The following is a 21,989-nucleotide window of genomic DNA, read 5'->3' on the forward strand; positions in this document are numbered from 1 at the left end:
TTCCCTCTTTTGCTCTTATAGTCGATCAATTTCTTTGTATATTTCAGATGATTTTTCTTTATATATTTTAGATGGGTGCTGTGTGAACATTCACAAGTATTTTTTTTTCCAGTCTCTTGCTTGTCATATAATTTGATATCGAGATAATAGTGCGTATCAGTTTTTAGTTTTTTGGTGTGTTTTAAGATTTTTTTACTCTTTCATAAAAACATGCTCATATTTTCTTCCAGGAAGTTTATAGTCGTGTTTTTACTTCTGCATTTTTAATCCATTTGGAATTTATTCCTGTGCATGATAGAGAAAAAGATATGACTTTATATTTTCTCCACGTAGATAACTACCTTCAGATCATTCCTCCTTATGTGGAATTTTTGCTTCTATCATCTGACACATTAACAAAAAAGTGCTTCTGTCTTAGGGTTCCCTCTTCTGCTCCATCGATCTATTTGTCTATTCCTTCACCAATACCACAGAGTTTCCATTACCAGAGCTTTAAAATATATCTTAATTTGTCTGGGCATGGACTTTCTTATGGATACCAGTTTTGAGAAACCCAGTAATCCAATGCAGGGTTTCTCAATCTCAGCACTAGTGCCATTTGGACCAGTTAATTCCTTGTTGTGGGGACTGTCCTGTGCCTTATAAGGTGTTTGGCAGCATTCTTGGCCTCTAACCACTAAATGACAGTATCACCCCTCCACGGTGTGACAACCTAAACTGTCTCCAGATGTTGCCAAATGTTTTCTGGTGGACAAAGTGGCCCAGGTTGAGAGCCGCTGGCCTATGTGATGAATAGGACTTTTGAAAATCTTCATGTAGATTATTATATTCCTGGATATGGTGATGCTGGATCCATGGGGGAACTGCACTTCCCTGTCCCCTTGAAATTAGGCTTAGATATATGCCTTACTAGGACAACGACAAAGAAGCGGATGTTTTATGTGTCCCCACTAAGTGGAAGCATTTAAAAGTCAGTGTTGACATTTCCACGTTCCCCTTTCTCCTGTCACGGAGAGTTTGAAAGCAAGCGTTAAGTGTAAATGTGTCTTCCAGTGACTTGGTTGAACAGAGCCCCTACTAAGCCATGTTGAATATACAGGGTAAGCTTGAGATAAAATTAACATTTTAAGCCAATGGGATTTATGAATTTTTGTTATCATAGCATAATTCAGACTATGCTGACTGATACACTGAAGTCTGCAGGATAAAAGAAATAATGGCGTCCCTCGGTGCTGGGACTTAATTGGAAAATTATTGATCTCCTCTCTTTGCCTTCTGTGCCTCCATGCTAGAGGGGAAATGTGAGCAAACAAGCTATCTAGGAAAGTGAGGTTGGCAGAAACTTTTGTTCCTTATTAGTGCTTCCAGATACCAATTAAAGAAGAGGGAACTAGACGTTCTGGTGACGCGAAGAGCGGGTTCTATTCCAACCTCCATCCGAAGCAAGAGCATGGGTTTTCCTGTATCTGTTTGATGGTTTCACTTCTGCTAAGATGCTTCATATTATTGGATATTCTTTTAAACACCATATCCCTAGGAAAACCCCCCAAATAACAAAACTGGGTGAAAGAAAAATAGATAAACGCCTTCATAATTTTAGGGAAAAAAATCAACAGAGAACAGCATTTAAACTTGAAATTCAGTCTAGTCTTGGGCTTGATTTTACCTGTACTTGCTTTTATCAGTACTTCTAAAGACACTTGGTGATTTAGTCATTAGATGCATCAAATTTGAGGCCTTGCTTAGTGACCATTAGTCTCGAACTCAAGGAAATAAATCACATTCAACAAAATAGTGCAATGACCTCTTCAGGTTATTTATGGTAGAGGCTCCCAGTATTTTACCATAGTCTCTGCAGAGTACTTCTTTCATACAGTCATCAAAGGCTTGTATAATACAGTGTCTATATTTAAATGTCCTGTGCTCTCTGCAAATCACTCCCAACGCCAGTGAAACAAATTCTAAGGAGTTGCTCTGTGGAGAGTTTGGATTATTTAAAGAGCCTCCAGCTCTCCACACACCCTTTGGAGCCATTTCCCTGGAACGGAAACTCTCTCTTCTAATTTTCTAAATTGGTAGGTGTGCACCATTACTCACCAAGCAAATTTATTGCCTAAGAAAGTGGAAACAAATGTCATTGGCTCATGCCAGGTATAATTCCAACAGGTGTACAGCTGTCCTGCCCAGCTACACCAACCCATTTCCCCTCTCTTTGGCACCCATTTGCCAGAGACTACTTATTTATGTTACAATTGTTTGCACCCTGGTTCCAGGGGATCCTGCCAAGCAATGTCATTCTCGCTTTAAGTGACTTCTGTAAACAAATGAAGTCAATTCTCTAATGGGAGGGATAATGGTACTGAAATTCAGTTGCTTGAATGTCAACATGGGTACTTTTGATCACCAATATTGAATGGGTCCTTCCTGGATGAAAACATTGGGAGCATTTACACTCAGGAGCAAATCGTTTCTTTGAAGTTGTTCTGCAAACAAGATGAGAACAAAAATGATGTTAATAATGGGAAAAATCTTTCCAGACTCCTCCCAGTGCAAGAGTGTCTGGCGCCTCGTTGGCTCTCAGTAAACTCAGTGAAAACACGGAAAATGCCCCATCATCATTGATTACCAAAACGAAGACTTGATGGTTTTATAGAAGTATCTGCACCGAGAAAGTGAGTGGTCAAATTTCTCAACTGTGCTTGTCTGGAGAGTGTCATACCATTGTTTAAAATAACCCTTCTGCTGTTCTTCTAGATGACAGCATGGAATATCTTCTGTACAAAGTGTGGAAATGCAACTCTGCATAATTTTATTACAGTAATTATGATGAGAGTAGCAAGTTTATGGTCTGTTTACTATGTGCCAAGCACTGTAAGCTCAATGCTTTCCTGGATTGATCCATATGGAGGCTCCATGAAAGCAAGATACCAGCACTGTATCCCCGATAGCTAGAGGCACCCACAGTGCCTGGTACGTGGAATGGTTTCCTGAGCACTTGTTGAATGAATGAATGATTACAGGATTCCATTCAATCTTCATTATTATCACTAATTCGCCAATGAGGAAATGAAGCTCAAAGTTCACCAGTCTCCAATAGATGGAGGGGCAGGATTCGAACCCAGGTTATCTGTCCATAAAGCTTATGCCACGACCCCTCTGGTGTCCGTTTACTCTTTCAGTATCAAACAGCCTGAGAACAGAAGATTCAAGGAGAGCAGTTTCACAAGGATTCACTGTTTCCTAGTTGCCCCCGACTTATTACAGTAATCACAGAGGGGCCAGTACAAGTCTCATTTCCCTGCCCGTTATGGAAAGAAGTATAAGTGCAGGGTAAACAAAGGGTGTCATGTCGGAGGAACTAGGACGTGAGAGATGAGAAAATTATAGACATCTTGTGCAACTTCGATGCGATTTTACTGGTAGTATCATACCAATTATACAGGTCTTTCTGTTCACATAAAGCGCTCATGTAATCACTGACACCTACAACTGACCTCTTCTTGGAAGATGACAAAGAGTCCATTGTGCTGGGCTTTATTAGACAATTACAACAGGTGAAAACTTCTGCATTCCTTTTTCATTATGCCTTTGGCACTTCTGGGAACAGGAAAGGCACTGGGTTGCTTACATACCTGACCAGGGCCATGCAATTTTGAGCGGGCCAGGGTAGCTACTCTTGGGTGAAGCAGTGGAGAATAATGCCTTCATTGTCAAGTGAGCGGGAAAGCCTGCAGCTGCCTTGCTGAAAGGTAAATAGGAGGGGAGATTCTCTTCACATAAAAACCAATTCCAATTCTAATGCACCCTACATTCCTTGGACCATCACATCAAACCACACGTGGCATGAAAAAGTGCAGATTTCAATTTAGGTAATGTACACGCCGTTGAAGGTTAGCAGAGGACCATGACCAGGCCAATTCATCTTCAGTAGATTAATGTCTGGGTTAGGCAGGTATGTCATAAAACATGGCCAATGCAGGGAGACGCTCAGAGCTGGCCGCCCTTTTCTCTAATGTACTGCAATGCTTGCCTGTAAGAGAGCTTTGGTACTGGTAGGGCTATTGCTTTTAAACGTTGCCTCTGACCCAGATAATGTCAAAATGTCTGAATGCATGTGATCCTCTTTTTCCAAAAGAGCATCTCTAATGTAATGCAAATGCACATTGTAGGGGAAATTCCAGCTGAGAAAATGAGGCCTTATATTTCTAAAACCATATACATGTCAATAGCCCATTATTCTCCTGTTTTAAATGTAATTGCAGCCCCGCTTTGAATGAATTCCTGAAATAATAAAATACATTGAGCAGCAGTCACTGACTCTTGCAGTTATTTTATGCCTGCTCTTCCTCCCCTCTGTCCCTCCCCAGCCACAAAAAACAAGAGGTGGTGGGGAAGGAAGGGGAGGAAAGAGAAAAGTGAAAGTCGGATTCCTTGTCTCCAGCGTGTTACCAGAACACTCTGTGCGGAGAAACTCCACGGCATTACAACATCAGTGCCTCTGAGCCATTCATGTAAATGTATTGTGCATGGTCTGGTTTCTCATGACAAATTATTTCCAGGTAATTAAGAATACTTCTAATTGTTTTCTTGGGAAGGTACTTCCTTCAATTTCCAATTTTCCTTTAAAGCTAACGTTTCCTCTAAAGCCATGACACCCATCATTTTGAAAGAGCACTTCAAAATGGCTTTCTTTCTTAGTCTTGGGAGCTGTCCTGCCTCTTCTTGATAAATTTCACAGGTGTGTCGTACAAACGTTATCGCCAGAACCGGTAAAGCTAAAGGGACCAGCAGTTCATCCGAACACCTTCTGATCTTCTCTCCGCTCTTCGCACCCTCTTCTTTGCGCACAGATTGTCTAAGAAATACTTCCGTGGTTCAAGGTAGCATGAATTAATTCTACATCTGGGAGACTCACAGATGTTCATGGTTTTCTCTCTTCAGAAGGAATTGAGACCATGTCTCATTTTAATAAGTAAAGTTCAGATGTCTTAACTTCCTGGAATACAGGTGTGAAACTTACCAAAGACATCTCTAAAAATAGCAGGCGAGACCATTTTCGGAAAGTAAATAGAATGTTAATGCAGCACATCTTAAACGTTTGCAGGAATTCTGACTTCTCAGTGACTTTTCCCTTCCAAGTTATCAGAGTGAAATATGATTCTCTTATCTGAAAAAGTTCTTGAACTCAACTGTTCCTTTACCTGCAAGTGGGTTAATTTTTATGAGGGGAAGATTGTTCTGGTTCAAATTCTTCCCATAACTGCCTGTAGGGAAACTCCTTGGGGTGATTGCTGTGATCTTTTGGCCCCATCAAATCTGTTTTCTAATCTTTGATTTCTGAGTTCCATGATGAAGGGTGGTGTCACCGGAAAGAAGAGAGTCTATTAACTTTATCATCTAGAATGTTTTTTGCTGAATTTAGTGAAATACACAACCAAAAGTTGCTTAAAATAGAAAACATTTCTTGTTCCCAGAATAAGAAGGCCAAAGGAGTGATTCCTGGATTGCATTTGGGACTTACTGATTGCTGAGGGCCCTTCTCTTTCTAAGCTTCTGCTCTGAGTATCCTCAGTCCTGCGAGGAGGTCTCCCCCAATGGTGCAGAATGGCCACCGAGGTCCCAATTATCACATCACTACTTTCTGGAACCTCATCCTAAACAGAAGGGGAGCAAGGAGTGATGACAGCAAAAAAGTCTTCTTTGTAGTTTTTATATCATCCCATTGACTAGAGCTGGCTCTTATACCCACCCCATAACAATAACTGTCAGAGAGGAAAAAGGTTATCTATGACTCACTTATTACAACAGGGGGCCCCTCCTGGGACCTCCCACATGACTACCCAACAAAACTGGGGTTTTCTTAAATAGGGAAGAAAGGTAGAATAGTGGACAAACAACTCATAACATTTGTCCCATTAAGGTATAAAAAAGTTAAGTGCTATCATCTTCCAACTAGCCATTCGATTCTTACCATTAAATTTACTGCACTTTCAGTTAACTCTAACAACTCAGTCAGATTGAGAAAACTTGACATTGCCTTGGTTAACCAGTATTTCTGTCTTCAGTCAGAATCAACTTTCCAGTCCAGTGAAATAAAATTGTATCCTATATTTGCATCAACTAAGACACTGGTTTGTTTCTTCCAGACAAGTTTGGTATTGCAAAACAGATTACTCCAAAAACCTAGTTTTTAAGTTGGCTGTATAGTACTGTGATTATATGTTTCAATAGAAATTATCAAAAACTGTGGTTGGTCTTCCAGCAAGCCCCCCAAACTCTATACCTCCCAGAAGCTCCCGGAGTATACTGCTGACTTGTATCCCGCCACTTACATCTTAATTGTTTCCTGAACAATAGTTACAAGTTAAGCAGCTGTAAGTCTTGGGTCACCTGTATAAGTACTTGGAATTTACCCCCAAACTCTGGTGTTATGCCAAACAATTTGTGTCCTAAAGCAATCAAATCAATCCTTAGCTATAGCTACAACCTATTTCTTTGATGTCTCAATGAGATCATCCTTAAATATTTGAAAGAGATGCAGTGCCCTTCCTGCAATTGTCACTTGGCTTGGAGCCATATGGATTTGCTGCTTCTGATCGTGTAATCCAAATAATCAAAAGTTTTTCCACCTTGAGAGTCAATCCCTTCCATCTTATTATTCTATGCTGATTGCATCAGCCTAGGAACAATCGATGCCATGTGGCACCCCTTGCTTCGGTAGCAGCCTTTAGGTGGTCAAAACAAGAACTTTACGTCTTTGGGGGCCTTATGTATTTTAAATAGTTTTAAAGATAAGGGTTAAAAGGTTTCAGAATATTTACAATGTCCATTCTATCATTAAAGAATCTTGAATGTATAATGGGATGCCTGGATAATCAGTTAAAAATTGGATTGGCTACCAGTAATAGGCACCTGAAAACCAGTGGCTTCAACATCTTGTTCTCTGTCATCAATGAGGTCTGACAAAAGAATCCAAGGCAAATATCACAGGTATCCAGTGCACACAATTTTCTTCTCTTTCTTGCTTTTGCTTCAGTTATCACCAATTCTGTCCTCTGGTGCAGTGTTAGAGGTGGGAATACGACAACAGTGAAGGATGAAGAGGTGCCAGGAAAAGGGTGAAGGAGTCAAAGAAGAGGAAAATCCTCCTGGGGACAGAAAATAGGAATGGAGAGACATTAGCTCCTAGAGTTAGCTAGAGGATGTAAAAATAGATTAACAAGTATGGTGGGAACTGCCTATAGCAAAATCCCCAAGCATTACTTACCAAGGTGTTACCAAGAACCTCAGAGCTTTCATCTTTCTTTAATTTATGTTACAGATTGGATTCATATAAATTCCACCTCTTATCTGTTTCTCATCAAGCTGAATTTCTACCAATGTTTGTAACCCTGAGGATAGACAAAACTAAAATCAGCTCCACTTCTGTCTGAAAGGGGAATTTTTTGCAGATAGAAACAGTCTCTTTAGGTCTTTAAGTCTATAGTAGTTGATTAGTCCCTGCAGTAGGGAAAATTAAATTTTGTGGTTGAGACCCAGCGTGCTTGGATGGTTTAATAATATGATGGCCATCATCCAATGGCTAACAACCAAGAACTAAGGTACGCTCTGTACTTTACTCCCTCATGCAACACCTGAAAATCCTGGGGCGAATCAAACAGCAAATTAAAGCTCAGACAACCCTCACCTGCAAACCATGCATGGTATAAGGAACTCATTTTAATGTTTTTTGGCTGAAGTCATAGGGGATAGGAATACAAAAGAATGGCCACAAAAGAATCCTGGTAAGTTCTTAAAGCACATTGGTTTGTGATATTTTTTCCCCTTTCCAGTTTCTTGTTCCTTTACGCTTAAAAGTTAGTGATTTTTTTCCCTCCAAATTCCAGCAAGTACAAAGTACAAGGGCCAAATTGAACACTGGGTAGAAAAAAAAAGTCTTCTGAATAGCTGTATATGTGAATGGTTGGGATCATTTGGAAAGAGCAGTTATTGAAATTTAACTTTTTGTCTGTGGAGCCCCTCAGTCCTAAGCTGAAACTCCTTGCTATGGACAATTCAGGGACTCCCTTGATTCCAAATGGTGTCAAATTGATGAGAAAAACCAAACAGGCAAAAGAACCACTCACAAATGGATCTCAGATTTTTTTTTTTTTTTTTTTTTTTTGGTAAGATGAACTCTAAACCTCCTTATAGGTACTACTATGTTAATTACACATTTATATTCTCAAAGAAATCACAGGAGAAAAATTTGGGTATTTTAATATATATAAAATGAGTGTGGGTAATGGCTTAGGGACAGAGATTGAAAATAAGCTAAAAATAATAGTGATGGAGGACACATGTTAGTTTCCTATCATCGCTGTAACAAATTACCGCAAACTGAGTGGCTTACAACAATACAAACCTATTACCTGACAGTTCTGGAAGTCAGAAGTCCTAAGATCAAGGTATTGGCAAGCCTGCATTTCTGTTGGAGACTCTAGGATAAATAATGTCCTTCTTCAGCTTCCAGAAGCTACATTCCTTGACTGGTGGCCCCTTCCTCCATCTTCAAAGTGTTTCACTCCAATTTCCGTGGCATACCTCTCTTCTCTCTTGATTTCGACACTCCTGTCTTTTTCTTAAGGCTCTTGTGATTACACTGGGCCCACCTGGATAATCTAGGACTCTAGTCCCATCTCAAGATCTTTAATCGCACCTGCAAAAATCTTCTTTTTCCACATGAGGTAACATATTCACAATTTGGGGGGATTAAAATGTGAACACCATGGCGGGGGGGTGGGGGTTGATATTCAAGACTCCCACAGAATATTTTAAGTCAACCTCCAATTCAATTGTTAACGTTGGGATGTGTGCTCTAAATTCCTTCTCAGCAGGGGAGGGACAGGGTGCAGTGTCTATAGCAGTAACAGAATTCTTTTCTAAGACTCCATTCTGAGAGGAGAGAGAGGAGTCCTTTTGCTTACAATTCAAAACCCCTCAAGAGCTTCCCTGGATGTAAAATGTAAATACTTGCTTAGCAAACCATCCACCCAGTTTTTCTCATATAGTCCCAACCCACTTCTCACGATTATTTCCACTGAAACTCACTCACTCCATGGTGCATTTTGTTTCCTGCAAAACTTTGCTTAAGATACTCCCTCAGCCATTCTTATAATATGTGATCAACATCCAATCCATTCTCCAACAGCTATTTCATATCCCACTACCTCCATAAAGTGTTTCCAGCTAGTTAAGTTTGGAATTATCATAATTGAAATAACTAACAAATGCAAAGGATGGTAGAGCTTAAAGAGATTTCATATACATGATGTCATTTGTTTCAAAACTCTATTAATACTAATTGACTTTCTTCATTTTTAGATGAAGAAATTTAGTCCCAAAGAAGTCAGGTGACTCGTGAAACCCAGAATCTCTGAATCCAGATCCAAATTCCTGTTCTCTATTTTATATGCCCTCTCTAGACCCTCTCTCTTATCTCTCCTTGATCTTCCCTTTCAAACTTTGTTTCTCTTTTACAGTATTTGTCACAGATTTTGTATCATAGCTACTTGTGTTTTCCTCTTATATCTGCCATTCTGTAGGCTCTGAGAGCAGGGACCCTGTCCTGCAATTTTGTATTCCATCTAGACCTCAAGAAAAAGAACTAGCATTTATTGAGTGCTTATTGTCTACCAAGAGCTTCTTATTTTTTATATTGCTTATACTTCACAGTTTGTGAGAAATGTATATTATTATTTTCATTTAATAAATGAGGGCATTGGGATTTAGAGAGATTACACACATTTTTTTCTTGAATACACAGCAGGTTAGCATGATTCTCAAGCCATATTCTTTCCATACGCCCAGCTACAAACACACTCAATAAATTTTTGTTGAAACGAAGCAAATACCACTGTAGTATAACTATTGTGAAATGGTTTTCCTCGGGGAAACAGTAAGGTTAAGTGTGGAGTTTGCCTTGAGGTGAAGCTCCAGGATTACATTATGAATGCCAAAAACCATGGGAAGAAGGAAAAGGGAGAGAGAGCTTTGCGAGTCCACCTTACATTTTGAGGCCATTGAAATTACCTATCAGAAAACTGACACTTGAAACCAAAGCTTGCTTGAAAGACATGATTTCACCCTTCAGTAAATAAAAAGTACCTTACACTCAGTTAGCCAGGAGAAGTGATTTAAGTTTTATTTCTGGATAATAATTGAGTAACACTTTGGTATGTGATTCACTGCCAAGTGGACGCCGTTGGTTTCACACAGCTGTAGTTATGGATGACAAGAGCTATTTACTGGGAAAATGATAATGCAATTGGATGTTGTACTGAACCCAAGGGCAAGATAATTTCTGTTATGCTGTATCACAGCCCTGCAGTTAGAGTCTGTTTGGTCAGCCGGTTAGTAGAGCCTATGTGGTTGATGTTAATTCATAGGATTCAGTTATAGAAAAAGAAAGCTTACCTTTATTTCAAATTAAATCAAATGGGGCAAAGATTCAGACCCAGCCAATTGGTATTTTTCAGATTCATAGTTTACTTTTCAAGCATATAGAATGTGTTTTTCCCTTTGGACGTGTTTAACTAAAATGTTTACACTTTTGACTCAGTAATCTCACTCTTGGGAATGTACACTAAGGAAATGATTTAAAGTAAGAAAAGAAGCAATAGGCATATTTTTGCAACATTATTTGTAATCATGAAACATTGGAAAAAACCTAAATGTCCAGCAATCAATGAATGCCTCACAAATTATGGCACATCCTCTTAAGGGAAACATTATGCTGCAATCAAATCGTAATTATGAAGGCCATTCCCTAAACAAATATACAAAACCATGTTGCAATATGGGAAATGTTTATGATGTACAAGTAAGTGAAAAAGTGGAATGCAAGCCTTGTTAAGGTATCCCATTGTATGATTTGGGATGCAATTCACATAACCTGTCAGGTCCCTCTAGTCAATAATGTTGTAAAGTTCAGGCTAGTCTACAGAGTCCTCAGCCCCTCCCCATCATAGGACCAGAGACTTTCAAATGCTTTTCAGTGGCTGAAAGATGGGAGAAGTCTTGTCTATTTCATTCTTCTCTCCATGTGCTGCCTGTGGCTGAACATTGCTGGCTATAGAATATAATATTGTCTTTTCTGGGCATGTCCAAAGGAAAGTAATGAGGAGGAAGTCTCCTGTTCCAGCAGGTGTCAGAGGGGCTAAGGTAATGTTTGCTCTCCAGTAACACTTAACAATGGGGATTTCCCCAGCAAAATGGAGAGAGTCCTTGGTCTTCATGTTCTGTTCATTACCTCACCTACCTATCCCAGTGGGACACAAAGATGCCCATAATAGTGGTATTGTAACATTTATAGTTTCTCATGAGCCAGTGTTGGTGGAGAATAGGGCTATAGTAGAATTATAACAATGCCCATTGGAAACTATGTAGCCAAATTGTCCCCAGTAGAAAATTCAGGCTATAGGAACCAGTGTTACTTCTGAGCAGAGATGATGGGAAATTGCCAAATACCAAAGGAACTTAAGGGGCATCTAGGTGGAGGGAGGTGAACATTGTTCTCAGGACTTGGCTGCATTTCCCCTGCTCTCTTCCTGGCCATGAAGGTCACATCACAGCCTTCTTCTAATCACAACAAGTTCTTCAAGGAAAGACAAATACCTGACATCATGCTCATTTAAGAGAACACATTCATTAGTAGCCTGAGTCCCATGTATACAAGTCCATGGTACACTTAGATCTTTGTTTGCCCAACACACGTGTCTCTACTATAGAGCAGGACTAGGACAGAACGAGGTCCTCGCTGGTATAGAACCAACATACCCTCTTCTGTCTCCGTCTTTGCTTAGGCCAGGCATAGTCTCTTGGTTTCAGCTCTCTGACACTTTAATCTGTTTTTACCCTCACAGAAATGAGATTTTAGGAATTTACAGCCTTTAGGCTTTGGTTGTGCCCGACTTGACCCACCTAATATAACTTCTTTCTTCCAAATCTCAGGAGACACTTGTCAATTTATCTGTTTCTCCTATGCCCCAAATCCCTGATCATCATAGGCAGATTTGTACGAGAAAGGATCAATTTTGATTAGTTGAAAAGTTCCTCTTACTCTCTTTATTCAAGAAGAAGAGAAACCTAGAAGACAGAAAAACCTTGGTTGTTTCAAAATAATCCCTTGTCTGCATGGTGTTCTTTCAACTGAGTCTTGAGTGAATGGGGAGGAAGAAAAAAAAAAAAAAAAAAAGATGGGAAAAAAGAAAGAAGAGAAAGAAATGGGAGATGAAAAGAACAAGAAGGAAGTGAAAAGACAAGGTCTCTCTTGCAGAACTTGTAACTATAAAAAAAGTACAATGTGCATGAAAGAAGAGAGGATATAGAAAAAGGAAGGTAGTAGACGTGTTAGAACTTTGGAATGCATCTTATTTTTCCTTTTAATGGTTCTTTTACTTGGGTACTATTTGTCTAATGGGGTAGAAAAGCAATGTTGGTGAAAGAAATTTAAATTCATTTGGTGAAATAAATTTAAAGTGCTTAAAATGGAATGCTGGAGAACTTTGACTAAGAGAATGAAGACCCTGTATTCCAGCCCAGGTCTACCATGTAATTATGTGGCAGAAAGTTCGTTTAATCTCTCTGTGTCCAAACTCATTACAAAATTTTATTATCTCTGAGAGAAATTGTTAGAACATTTTCATCAGTAACTGCTATGATATTCATGATGTCTGTTTATGATTCAAAGTGAATAGAATATGCAGTAAACTTGATTAGCAATCGCATTAGATTTGTTGACATGAAGTTCTAACAAAAACCAAAAATTTAGTTATTCTGAGATACCAAAAACAACAGAGAGATTTCCAAAGAGATGCAGAGTAGGGGTTTGGTACATAAAGAATAAAAGACCAAGAAGAGATAATAAATAGCGCACAACCAAAACCTGAAGAAATGAAGAACTTACCAGTTGCAACGCCCCATCCAATGTTTCAGTGGCTTCTGTAGGACCTTTATCATGTAGTCACTTTGATCAGCAATTTATAAATACTGCTCTGTGGAGAATTAAGTTCCCTTTAACTCACTCCAGAAGCCACTGTAGGGGAGCAGGAGTAGAGGAGAAAAATAAGAAATAAGAGAAAAAGTAAAATGGGCCCCTGCTACCCAAATTATGAACTACTCAAAAGAAGGAAAAAGTAAATCCACCAACCAGAATTCCATATACAGTAGCCTTATTACATGTAGAAATTCTATCTCCCCATCCCAACCCCCGACCAAAACCCCCAAAAAAATCTGGAACAAAAAGAGAGTTCCATTTCTTTAAAAGAGATTTGAAAATCCCTGGTCTGTATTATGCTGTGTATCTTCACTACTTGTTTATGCTTCATATTAAATTATGGTATCATAAAACAGAAGACTCCTACAGTGTGACCCATTAGAAGACAACAGAAGCCCTATAGATAACACCCTTCAGTGTTTCGCTCAAAATGAGTGTTTGCTTTTTTCCTTTTTGTTAGTATGCTTGTTTGTTTGGTAGTCACAAAACTACAAACCAGTTACTGAATTAAACTGCACCTTGGAAAGAGGTATAAACTGGGGAAAAGTAGTTCCTTTTAGGCTACAGGAAGCCTGAGAAGAGCCTCAGCTGTGACCCTTCAGCAAGAATGCTACTAGTGGCTAGAGAATGGGAATCTTATTCCTGAAAGGGGCTATGCCACGCAACATGGATGATAGCCTACCCCTTGTATCATGTAGTTCCCTCTGGTTCGGAGAACAAATTCACTCCATCTGGGATTAGCTCTTCCAGGATTCCAGTTGGTCTCATCTCCTGGGGAAATTTACAAGAAAAAGGACAGTGAACTAACTGGTCCTAATCCTCAGCTTTTCCGTTTTCCAGCTGTAGGAGGCGAGAGCCTCTTTGTATGGTTTTCACATTTAGCCTTAAAATGGTGATGAACCATTCCCAGGCATTTCTCATACTGTCCCCACTGGATTGACTGTCCCAAGAAATAGCTATCTAATTTCTCAGTTCTTGTAAGAACTACCTCTCTCCATCCCATCTCCACATATTCAGTGTTAAATGCCAGTAATATTGCACCAGCCCTACATTTCCCTTCACAGTATCCCTCCCAGTTCAGCACTGGTGAAAGCTTTTTAAATTCTACTGGACCATATCCCAGGGGCTACTAAGACTGCCCTGTGGTCAGTGATGGCATCCTCATTGTCAGCCAGAGAATTATGCATCCAACTACAAAATCTCATTCAGATTATGCTTTGAAAAACCAGGCCTGATACCAATTGTGAGAGAATAGGAGCCCTAGGAGACAGACTCTATGATGGAGATTCACATATAAGAATTTTATTGAGAGGGGCACCTGGGTGGCTCCATTGGTCAAGCCCCTGCCTTCAGCTTAGGGCACGATCTTGGGGTCCTGGGATTGCCTGGAGTCAAGCTCCCTGCTCAGAGGGGAGTCTGCTTCTCCCTCTCCCTCTGCACCTCTCCCACTTGTGCTTTCACTCTCTGTTTCTCTCTCTCTTAAATAAATAAATTAAATCTTTTTTTTTTTTTTAAAGACATTTTTTGAAGAAATAATGCTTTTGGTAACAACCATAAAAAAGTCAGGGAAACAGGACTGGGCACAGGGACATGTTGAACCACAATGCAGTTTCAAATAAGATTTTAGCCATTTCCATAGGGAATGCTGAAGTGCGGTTGGTCCTTCAGAGAGGTCCCAAATGAGACCCTCATATGAGCAGTCATTGGATGTGGGCGTCCCTGTCAGCGAGAGAGCATAACTTTTAGCAGCCCTCCCTCAGCAGAGAGCAAAGCTTAGGGAATTGCCCAGCTGTGAGACCCTGGCTACCACTTCTGAAGCTGGGGGAAGGAGTGACTCCATCCTCACTGGGGAAATCTAAATAGAACACGGCAGCAGCTACTACAGCACTCTTGTCATATATACATGTTTCTACAGGGCTACCACGAGTGACTTAAGTCACTGGGAATCTCCTCCAGTTGAAAAGTCAGAGCTGTAAACTTTTCTGATCACATGCAACCTGATTTCCACCTCCAGTAAATGTTTGGTAAATTCCTATTGTTGTTCTGCAAAATAGGTTTTCGTCTTAAAATGTCCTTTCTCTCTCCTCTTTTGTAAGTGCTTCAAACTTTCTTATTTTCTATTTCCATTTTGCTGCAGAAATACTCTCTCTAATATCTCTACTAATGAAAATAATTAAAATAATCACGTTAATAAGGTACAAAATTCAAGAATTTCCTGTGGTTACCTTCAAGTTGAGAGGAAGTCTAAATTTCTCCTCCAATATTTAATGAAACACATGTGCGTGTGCAAACATATGCATGCAAAGATTTTTCCCCCAGTGTTCTTAATGATATGCTATAATTATTGAAATAAATCAACTGTCTTGAAAGAGAGATCCAGTTGTGAACTGAAATTCTCAGAAAAGAACTGCAAAATTATAATTTCAACAATTGTCACGGTATGAAGGCTAATTTACTAAATTATGTGTAGGAAATAATTGGCAAGTTGAAAGTTAAAATACTAAAATTTCACGAAACAACCAATATCTTTGTTGAATACCTTTTTTTTCTCGTTCTCTGTATAAAGAAAATACTGAAAACAAATAAAAATGCAGTAAGATGCTTAATAAGTGGAAGTAGTAAAGTTTAAAAGTTGAAAGACCGTAAAACTATAATAGACATCTATTTTATCTAACAACCGAAAGCTCCCTGGTGGGATAATTTGCCTCCTTTCTCAGTCCACATAGTTCTGGGGGGAGTTGAATCTGTATTGTGGCTCTAGAAGTGGCCAAAGTATTCATTCAGCTTAATCATAGTGACAGGTTCAAGGATGGACACTTGACTCTAGCCAGACCATTGAAACACTCATTCTAGGGCTAATTCCTGACTTTCTTTAGACATCTGAGCCTAACTATGCCTGATGTCAGGCTAATGAGAAGTCAGTGAGTAAGGGTCCTCCTGACGACTATCCCACAATTGCTTTGTGAACACCATAGATTTGCTTCTTTTCTCTTCTAGATTATGACCAAAAAGAATAATAATTTCTACGCTTGACTTTGCATGCATTTCTCAAGCTCTCAGCCACGTCTGGAGGCTTCTCCACAAAGGTAGTTTGCATATTGGTTGGAATGATGTCTACTACTACATGACTCCAACTTAAGATGTGCTTGTTCTGAATAAAGAATCTTCTCAGCCTCTTAAGAACTTATCCAGAGTAATTAGATACACCCTGATTCATCCAAATGTTATCCGAAGGCTAAATATCTGTGGCTTTAATTGTAAAAGCTCATTAACTTTAAATACAGCTGAAGTTATTGAGGGGGAAAAATCTCAGTAGAAATACTCTAATAAATGGTCTAGTAAGACTAAAAAGGGAAGGTTTGTATATCCTATACCAATTAATCTGGACGTTGTCTACATCATTCCACTTACTTTGGAACTGAATCTAAGTACTACAGAACGAAAACATATGCAGGTATGCTGGCGGGATTCTACTCTCTTGCAATATATTCAACAGACTTTAATACTTTCAATCGTTTCTCTGAGTGACCAAATAGTGGATGAGGGGAAATTCCTCTTTATAGAATTTTTCCAGCCAATAAATGAAGAAGAAATTATACAGTTAGAATACGACCATTTTTCGCACATTGAGGTACTTCATCCATTTTGAGTCTATTTTCGTGTGTGGTGTAAGGAAATGGTCCAATTTCATTTTTCTGCATGTGGCTGTCCAATTTTCCCAGCACCATTTATTGAAGAGGCTGTCTTTTTTCCATTGGACATTCTTTCCTGCTTTGTCGAAGATTAGTTGACCATAGAGTTGAGAGTCTATTTCTGGGCTCTCTATTCTGTTCCATTGATCTATGGGTCTGTTTTTGTGCCAGTACCATGCTGTCTTGATGATGACAGCTTTGTAATAGAGCTTGAAGTCCGGGATTGTGATGCCACCAACGTTGGCTTTCTTTTTCAATATCCCTTTAGCTATTTGAGGTCTTTTCTGGTTCCATATACATTTTAGAATTATTTGTTCCATTTCTTTGAAAAAGATGGATGGTACTTTGATAGGAATTGCATTAAATGTGTAGATTGCTTTAGGTAGCATAGACATTTTCACAATATTTATTCTTCTAATCCAGGAGCATGGAACATTTTTCCATTTCTTTGTGTCTTCCTCAATTTCTTTCATGAGTACTTTATAGTTTTCTGAGTATAGATTCTGTGTCTCTTTGGTTAGGTTTATTCCTAGGTATCTTATGGTTTTGGGTGCAATTGTAAATGGGATTGACTCCTTAATTTCCCTTTCTTCTGTCTTGCTGTTGGTGTAGAGAAATGCAACTGATTTCTGTGCATTGATTTTATATCCTGACACTTTACTGAATTCCTGTATAAGTTCTAGCAGTTTTGGAGTGGAGTCTTTTGGGTTTTCCACATATAGTATCATATCATCTGCGAAGAGTGATAATTTGACTTCTTCTTTGCCGATTTGGATGCCTTTAATTTCCTTTTGTTGTCTGATTACTGAGGCTAGGACCTCTAGTACTATGTTGAATAGCAGTGGTGATAATGGACATCCCTGCCGTGTTCCTGGCCTTAGCGGAAAAGCTTTCAGTTTTTCTCCATTGAGAATGATATTTGCGGTGGGTTTTTCATAGATGGCTTTGATGATATTGAGGTATGTGCCCTCTATCCCTACACTTTGAAGAGTTTTGATCAGGAAGGGATGCTGTACTTTGTCAAATGCTTTTTCAGCATCTATTGAGAGTATCATATGGTTCTTGTTCTTTCTTTTATTGATGTGTTGTATCACATTGACTGATTTGCGGATGTTGAACCAACCTTGCAGCCCTGGAATAAATCCCACTTGGTCGTGGTGAATAATCTTTTTAATGTACTGTTGAATCCTATTGGCTAGTATTTTGTTGAGTATTTTCGCATCTGTGTTCATCAAGGATATTGGTCTATGGCTCTCTTTTTTGGTGGGATCCTTGTCTGGTTTTGGGATCAAGGTGATGCTGGCCTCATAAAATGAGTTTGGAAGTTTTCCTTCCATTTCTATTTTTTGGAACAGTTTCAGGAGAATAGGAATTAGAGGAGAACACAGGCAGCAACCACTTCGACCTCAGCCGCAGCAACATCTTCCTAGGAACAACGCAAAAGGCAAGGGAAGCAAGGGAAAAAATTAACTATTGGGATTTCATCAAGATCAAAAGCTTTTGCACAGCAGAGGAAACAGTTAACAAAATCAAAAGACAACTGACAGAATGGGAGAAGATATTTGCAAACGACATATCAGATAAAGGACTAGTGTCCAGAATCTATAAAGAACTTAGCAAACTCAACACCCAAAGAACAAATAATCCAATCAAGAAATGGGCAGAGGACATGAACAGACATTTCTGCAAAGAAGACATCCAGATGGCCAACAGACACATGAAAAAGTGCTCCATATCACTCGGCATCAGGGAAATACAAATCAAAACCACAATGAGATATCACCTCACACCAGTCAGAATGGCTAAAATCAACAAGTCAGGAAATGACAGATGCTGGCGAGGATGCGGAGAAAGGGGAACCCTCCTACACTGTTGGTGGGAATGCAAGCTGGTGCAACCTCTCTGGAAAACAGCATGGAGGTTCCTCTAAATGTTGAAAATAGAACTGCCCTATGACCCAGCAATTGCACTATTGGGTATTTACCCTAAAGATACAAACGTAGTGATCCAAAGGGGCACGTGTACTCGAATTTTTATAGCAGCAATGTCCACAATAGCCAAACTATGGAAAGAACCTAGATGTCCATCAACAGATGAATGGATCAAGAAGATATGGTATATATACACAATGGAATACTATGCAGCCATCAAAAGAAATGAAATCTTGCCATTTGCGACAACATGGATGGAACTAGAGCGTATCATGCTTAGCGAAATAAGTCAAGCGGAGAAAGACAACTATCATATGATCTCCCTGATATGAGGAAGTGGTGATGCAACATGGGGGCTTAAGTGGGTACGAGAAGAATAAATGAAAGAAGATGGGATTGGGAGGGAGACAAACCATAAGTGACTCTTAATCTCACAAAACAAACTGAGGGTTGCTGGGGGGAGGGGGTTTGGGGGAAGGGGGTGGTATTATGGACATTGGGGAGGGTATGTGTTTTGGTGAGTGCTGTGAAGTGTGTAAACCTGGTGATTCACAGACCTGTACCCCTGGGGATAAAAATATATGTTTATAAAAAATAAAAAATTATATTAAAAAGAAGAATACGACCATTTTGCAACCCTTAATGAATTCATGCTTCTAAATTAGCGCTTCTGTTTGTTAATTATCAATAGATCCTTGCATCACTAACAACCAGAAGGAAGACTCGACACTGCTAGAGTAGCCTCGCTGGAAAAATGTGAACCTGAATCTGACCAAGCCTGTAGATCAGGGTTTCTCAACCTCTATATGACATTTTGGGCCAGATCATTCCTTGTTGTGTATGTGTGTGAGGGGGCGGGGGAGGGGGGTTCCCCACGACATTCGCCTGCATTCTCGGATGTTTAACATCATCTCTGGTTTCTATTTATTAGATGCCAGAATCATCCTTGCATTATGAAACCCAAAAATCTCTGAAGACACTGCCAAAAGTCCCCTGGAGAGGGGAACAAAATCACCCCCTGTTGAGAATCACTGTTCTAGAGTCAACTACCAATTTACAGGAAATGTGTAAGATAACCAGACACTGAAGACATATAAAAGACAAATAGCTTTTATGGTTGTTTGTAAGGGAAAGAAAGAAAGAAAGAAAGAAAGAAAGAAAGAAAGCGAAAGAGAGAGAGAGAAAGAAAGAGAGAAAGGAAGGAAGAGGGAGAGAGAGAGAAAGAAAGGAGGGAGGGAGGAGGAAGAAGGAAGGAAAAAGAAATGGAAGGAAATCCCACAGATTTAAAAGTGATTTAAGAGATCTATTAAGTAGCTGCAATGTGTGGACCTTATTTGGATTTGACTGAAAAAGTAAAACAATACATTGAAACAGTAAAAACAAATAAATAATATGAATATTTGCTATTTTTAAGAATTATTGTTAATATTTAGGTGTAGAGATGCTGCAGTTATTTTGTTTAAAGAGTTCCTAGCTTTTAGAGAAACATATACAAATATCAGGAAATATCAGGAAGATCAGAAGATGATCTCTAGAGTTTGCTTCAAAATAATATATTAGTGGGATAAAGTAGAACATAGGGGAGTCAGTGATACAGATTGGCCGCTAATAGATAATTTTTTACAAAAACCTGGGTGGTAGACAATTGAGAAATATTTAGATAACTCTGCTTGTATTTGCACAAATTTTTAAAAACTCTGTAATAAAAGTTAAAGCGAAATATTTCTAGGAAAGATACTTTTTTTGGAGAAAAGATGACACAAAACATTATAAGGATCAGAAAATACATATATGTGTAATATTCATAGACCTTGGGGGGTGGAAACAAGTCTAGAATTTTTTTTTAAATCTTTAAGACCAAGTTTTTTGGTTTTTTGGGGGGGGTATTGGTTGTTTTTTGGTTGGGTTTTTTTTTTTTTTTTTAGGTTTTATTTATTTATTTGATAGAGATCACAAGTAGGCAGAGAGGCAGAGAGAGAGAGAGAGGAGGAAGCAGGCTCCCTGCTGAGCAGAGAGCACGATGCGGTACTAGATCCCAGGACCCTGAGATCATGAACTGAGCCGGAGGCAGAGGCTTTAACCCACTGAGCCACCCAGGTGTCTCAGTATTGGGTTTTTTATTTGTTTTAGTTCTTGTTTTGTTTTTCAGAATGCCTTCCTTGTAATGACCCCTTTCATAAAAATATCAAAAATTATAAACTAGTTTAACCAGATATGCATTAGGGCCAAATGCATTTTCACTTCCTCCCAATGAGGTTGTGTTAAGACCACTGTCTAATGAATTTAGCTAAAAATGTTTGCTAATGAACTTTCCATCTCTCCTGCCCAAATTCACAAGACAATTTTTAAGTTTTCTCATTTTCTTCTCTTTGTTGATTCCCATGCTGGCCCTTGCACCTGTCATAGCAGTAAGTCATCATCAGATGAATGGCTGCCTTAAGCTCTTACTGGTTCTTTTTGCTTGCAGATTCTTCCCTTACCAATTCAACATGCACACGGTTATCTTTATAAAGCACAGACACGATTCTATCATCTCCTTACCTAAGCACCTCAATGTTATCCAAATTCACCCGCATTACTTCTTAAATCCTCAGTCCGTCAGTCACAACTATCTATGAGCTAGATGTTGGATCTTTCTCATCATTACTCACTATATTAAGTCTGACCACCTCACAGCACATTCACACATGAACTCCAGGCTCCAAGAGTTCCCTTTCCTTGAATTCACTCTGTAATTTCTTCTCTACTTACATTTATTCATTCTATACCTACATTGCACATCTCTTCCACTTTTATCTTTTGTATTCATACACATATTGCAATGCTTGACCAATCACCATCTACTTCACAAATCATTACCCTTTTTGACTACTTGGGGTTATTCCTCTCCCACCTTCCCATTCCTCTGTATTTGTTACACTACTAGCTAGTGCTTCAGTCATTTTGGATTAAAGTGTATCTGTCCAGAGGCACCTGGGTGTCTCAGTCAGTTAAGTGTCTGACTCCTGATTTCAGCAGGTCATGATCTCAGGGTTGCAAGATTGAGCCCACTCTCAAGCTCCATGCTCAGTGAGGAGTCTGCTTGAGATTTTCTCTCTCTCTCTCTCTCCCTCTCTCTCTCTTGAAAATAAATAAATAAATAACTCTTTTTGAATAGATGTATCTGTCCAGTTTTACCACTGTACTGGAGTTCCCAGCAAGACAGAAACCTTATTTTACCTAACCTTTATGGCTATGATACCTGTTTGCATAAAAGTTGCGCAAACTGTTTGCTGAATTAAGTGTGGTGATTTTTTTTTTGACTCCATAAAATCACTAAATCAATCACCC

Source organism: Mustela nigripes, chromosome 9, assembly GCF_022355385.1.
Source record: "Mustela nigripes isolate SB6536 chromosome 9, MUSNIG.SB6536, whole genome shotgun sequence".
NCBI classification, from domain to species: domain Eukaryota; kingdom Metazoa; phylum Chordata; class Mammalia; order Carnivora; family Mustelidae; genus Mustela; species Mustela nigripes.